Source organism: Crocuta crocuta, unplaced genomic scaffold, assembly GCF_008692635.1.
Source record: "Crocuta crocuta isolate KB4526 unplaced genomic scaffold, BGI_CrCroc_1.0 scaffold27, whole genome shotgun sequence".
Lineage (NCBI taxonomy): Eukaryota > Metazoa > Chordata > Mammalia > Carnivora > Hyaenidae > Crocuta > Crocuta crocuta.
In genome coordinates, this window is record NW_027532250.1 from 4,414,994 (window position 1) to 4,420,002 (window position 5,009).

Sequence of the window (5,009 nt, forward strand, 5' to 3'; positions counted from 1 at the left end):
CGGCGGAAATCGATAGGACGTGGGGTTCCAAAGCAAGGGAAAATGTATTTCAAGGACACGGAAGGGGTCAGCTCTATCAGTATATGTGGCAGACATGATATCTGCTGTCTATGTGTTTGTTTGTCTCCCTCTAAAGAGGGGTAAGCACCTGGGTGGCTCAGTCGGTTGAGTGTCCGACTTCGGCTCAGGTCATGATCTCACAGCCTGTGTGGGGCTCTGCGCTGATAGTTTGGAACCGGGAGCCTGCTTCGGATTGTGTCTCCCTTTCTCTCTGCCCCTCCTCAGCTTGTGCTCTGATTCTCAGAAATAAACACTAAAAAAGATTAAAAATAAATAAATAAATAAAAAGGGGCAAATGCTTTGTTTTGCTTCCTGCCAGGCCGTGTCTCCTGTGTCTAGAGGAATGCCAGGCCTCCCCACTGACCCCTGCAAAACTCTGGGTTTACAGCTCTGTAGCGGGTCTCATTTGATTCTCCAGGGTCTTCTAGAAAAATAAGTATTTACATAATTAATAATTTTATATACTTCCTTTTCCAGTTTTACTCAGATATAATTGACATATCTATACATCATACCCTGTAGAAGGGTAAGGTGTCCGACATCATGATTTGATATGGGCATATATTGCAAAATGATTACTTAACATCCATCACTCACTATAGTTATAATCCTTTTCCGTGTGATGAGAACTTTTAAGGCCTTCCTCCTCCGCCTCTTCATCATCACCGCATTTGGTGGATAAGAAAACTGCAACCAGAGAGATTAAATAATATTCTAAGGCTAATGTGGGTCTCAGAAGGTGGACTGGAAAAGTGGAGACAGGACCCTTGGGGAGAAGACATCCCGTAACCTTGTCAGAAGGAAGCCACCCCCTCCCCGCTGTAGGTACAGAGTTTAAACCATTTTCAGGAGGAGCAGAAGCTGCCATCTTGAAAGAAGGGGAAGGGGGTGGCAGGCAAAGGGAGCCAGAGGTCTGAAGGCCATGGGTTGGAGGGAAGGCCTGATGGCTGAAGCTTAGAATCCCAGGGGAGGGGCTGCCAAAATCTGAGGCTGCAGAGTTAGGCAGGGGGCAGGTCTACAGAATTGGGGAGGCCAGCTCTTGGAGTTTATTCTTTAACTCCCTCACTCCCACCCCCAGGCCTTAGGAAGCCATTAAGCAGGGCGGTGACAGGATCTGATTTACCCTGTAAAAGATCTCCTGGACTTAGGGTGGAGCTTGGATTAAGGCGAATTTAAGAAGGAAGAAGCTGGCAGAAACCTTACGCACTCCATATATTTGGAGGAGAGAGTGAGAGGTGATGGTGCTGTGTTAGAGACGGAGGTAAGTGGACAAAGTCAAGATGTACTAAGATAGCAATTAATAGATTCAAGGGGCATGTGGGGGGCGTGGAGCTAGGAAGTACAGTTTGACTTCTGGGTTTTGGCTTGAGTGAGTGGGCGGATCCATTTATTGAGATGAGAATGGGAATCAAATTTCAATAAACTTTGTTAGTCACCTTCCTCTTCCACCACCTCTTACGCCAGAGCTCCCATCTGGGATATCAGGTGAGTGCAAAAAACTTCAAAGAGGTGCTCTGAAAGTTATGTGACACCTGTAATGAATACATACGTATATATTATGTTTATTTATTTATTTTCATGTTTGTTTATTTTTGAGAGAGAGAGAGAGAAAGCACAAGTCGGGGAGGGGCGCAAAGAGGGAGAGGCTCAGAGGATCCATAGCGGGCCCTCTTCTGAGAGCCTGCGATGTGGGGCCCCTACTCGGGAACCCTGAGATCAAGACCCGAGCCCAAGTCAGGCGCTTAACCGACTGAGCCACCCAGGCAGCCCGACCCGTGTCCTTTTAAAAGAAAGTTTACATTTATATCGTGAGTGAAGTCAGCCTTGAAAACCTTCCAGAATATTGGCGGAAGACAAAAGTCAAGCCCGAAGAGTGGATGGGCAATGGGACAGATACAGTTAAAAATCAACTGTGCTCTTTGCACATCATCAAGGTCGATTAATTCAGTCAAGTCGTGATTGCATCTAAACCTCGATTTAAATTGAGCCTTATGCTCGGCCCCTCCCTTTTCGGTTTGCTTGGAAAAACCAGTAATCTCATCTCTTGCAGTACTGTTCCGAGCCAGGTGGACTGGCAAACTCCAGAGACGTCTCCAGGCTGCAGACGCTGCCTTCACTTCTGAAAGGTGATCTCTGCAATTTATTTTTTATCATATATTATTGGCGATGTTTTATAGAAGGCTTACAATTTCGAGAGAGGACTTGAGTGGGATCAAGAAACTTACTCGAAAAGAGAGCAGTGTGGCTTTGCCTGGAGTTGTTGGGTGATCCGTACTTAATTTAGTGCATTCAGTCGTGTGAATAGGGCTGCCCTGGCTTCCTTCTCAGATGTCCTTTGTAGTTACGAAGAGCTGGCAGGGTCTGCCTTAACTTTTTCATTTTCTTTCCCTACCGACTCCTCACTGCAGTTTTTCAGGTTTTCCTGCTCTGAACACTGAATTCTTTTAAGTCGAGTGTCTATGTTGGCTGCATTTCAGCCCCCAAGGATTTAGGTACAGTTTCCCCAACTGTTTTTCTATAATAGTTCCACCGTAAAATAAATACTCGTGAAACAGGAAGATCATATCGCATTGTGCTTCTAATGAAGGTGAAATCTCCCAGGATGATTCTCATGAACGTTAAATGTGGCAAATTAGAGGGGTTTGGGGTGTTGCTGTTAGATCCGAGAAGGCTGCGTGGCAGGCAGCATCTGGAGAGAAAACCAGAAGTTAGCGAAATGAAGAGGTCTCCTATCACGAGGATTGAATCGGAGATAATGGTGCAATTTTCTAAGCGCACGCCGGGAAATACATCTTAAGGAGGGCCGGTCTGTTTGGATAATTGTGAAAAACGAGGTGTAGCTGATGTTTGTCGCATTAAGGAGAGGTGAAGTGGGGGCTTTTTCCACCGTTCTCCGGGTAACATGTGCAGAGCATCAGCTTCTCCGGGAAGGGACATTTCTGGTTCTAGTCTTTGTTTGTGTTGCCTGCCTCTCCCACAGCACCTGACTCCTTTAGAGATAGTCTAGCTGGGGATGATGGCAAAACTGGATTACCCGTGGGTGGAGCTAAGTGTGTGCAGACCGTCGCTTGGTTTTCTATTTTCATTTCATTGAATAATAATGAGTTCTTCCGCTTCTACTACAAAAACCAAATGTTCCTCGCGTTCTCCTTTACTTTTGGAGTTTCCATTTTTAATTGTTTTAACTACGCATGCTTTCCAAGTAAATCTTAAGTACGAGTCTTCCTGTTTCACGGGGGAGAGGGTGTCTCACGGATGCCCTTACAGCAAATGCAGCTCATTTTGTGTCCATTTAAAAACACAGTACGTGTTTGCAACCCAGCACTCAGTCACTGGCAGAATTTTTGCAACCATTTCCCAGTTTTATTGGCACGTCTCCAGGAATGAGGTTCTTTGTAATTCTTTGCGCAAACAGAAGGATCTCATACAAAACTCTTAGGTAGATCAGTGAAGACAATTATCTTTCAGCTTTAAAAGCTACAACATTTAAGGTTTTGGGGTGGGGTGGGGAGGAGGAGATAGAAACAGTAACTAACAAACCATAGGATGCTATTATGCTAACACAAGTGGTAGCTTTGTCAGGGCACAGAGAAAAAGCACAACCGTTTTTTGCTCAGAAAATAATTCAGTAGCAACAAGGTCTGAGAGCCAGAAGCCTCATTGTTCTTAGTGAAACCATGATTTGTCAAAACATTTGATTGTTTCCCTATCCCTTCTGAAAAGTTTGGACTTTTCTTTTGGCTCAATTTTGACACTAGAATTTTAACTATCAGTGCTATTGTGTTTACAGCATTCAAGGTTTCAGAGTTCAGAGGTTACCCATTAACATGTAGAGTGAGGCTACACTTAATGTGGAGACTCAACCAGGTTCCACTTGCTCACAGTTTGTTTTTGTAGCAGTGCTGCAAGCCGGCTGTTTTGATAAGTTAAATGAAGTTTCTTGTTTATGAAGAGTGTCCTTGGGTTGCATTTTAGGATGTGACTACTTACAAGAGTTTAAAAAATATTTGAAAGACAGGTATTTATCTTCCCTGAGAAAAGGAACCCTAGAACTAACGATGATCAANGTCATTGGTTCACTTCCTTTTTAAAAAAGACTAACCAGACCATATGTGGGGTTAGTAGTTATATACAAAATGACAGCAAATCATCACACTTGGCAAATTCTTCCCCTCTGCTAGGAAGCGGTCTCTCGCAATCCCATTTTCTATTAAGGACTCTCTTGCTCAGCGGCAGAGCCTTGAGATAGGCCCCCTCCCCCATTTATTAAATATATACTTTAAGCGCCTTTCTAGATAGGTTTTAAGTTTTTCCATTTTGGATACAACCATATCGCGTTAAAAAAAAATACTTGGCTGTTTTGTTTTTGGGGAGTTGCCTAGCTCTGTTTACATTTGAATTCGTTTGCGTTTTGGGGGCAGAAAACTTGGTGGTTGTGATTGTTGCTTCTGTGATTCCTCCTCGGGGCGAACCTAAAAGGAGGGAACACGGGCCTTTGGAATCGTAACCCTTTTCCTTCTTTTGTGAGCAGGGAAGGGTAGGAAACGTTCTAAATACGTTGCTTGTGGGAAGGAGGGGAGCAAGGCTANAACCCAGGCCAAGTTTAGAAATCTCAACTTATGATAGCGGCGCAAGTCGAGCCCCTTTAGAAAACAATTACAGGACAGCTTTATGAAGATACTCATTAAACCGTTTTAATAGTGTCACCTCCTCGGCTCTGCTCACACTCGACGGAAACCTGAAGATCTGTTTTCGCCCCCCAGCTTTCTAACCTGCTCAAATGGGTGCAGAGGCTTTTGCTGGGTAACTCGGGAGGACCCGGGAGTTCGGCCACCGGCCCCTCCCTCGCCCGGGCACACCTTGCGAGGGAGGGGGAGGCGGCGAGGCTGCGGCCTGGATCTGCGCCTGCGCGCTGCCCCCGGGGCCCCCTCCCCGGGTGCCTGTCACTG

At 45.4% G+C, this 5,009-nt stretch overlaps 1 protein-coding gene across 1 annotated transcript in view; it reads left to right on the forward strand.

The window, feature by feature from the left end:
* ZNF217 (zinc finger protein 217) overlaps positions 1-5,009 on the forward strand; it is a gene marked incomplete at its 3' end in the record, with an annotated part of 31,451 nt that overhangs the window by 9,184 nt on the left and 17,258 nt on the right. The window contains 1 exon segment of the mRNA XM_077778331.1: positions 2,111-2,186.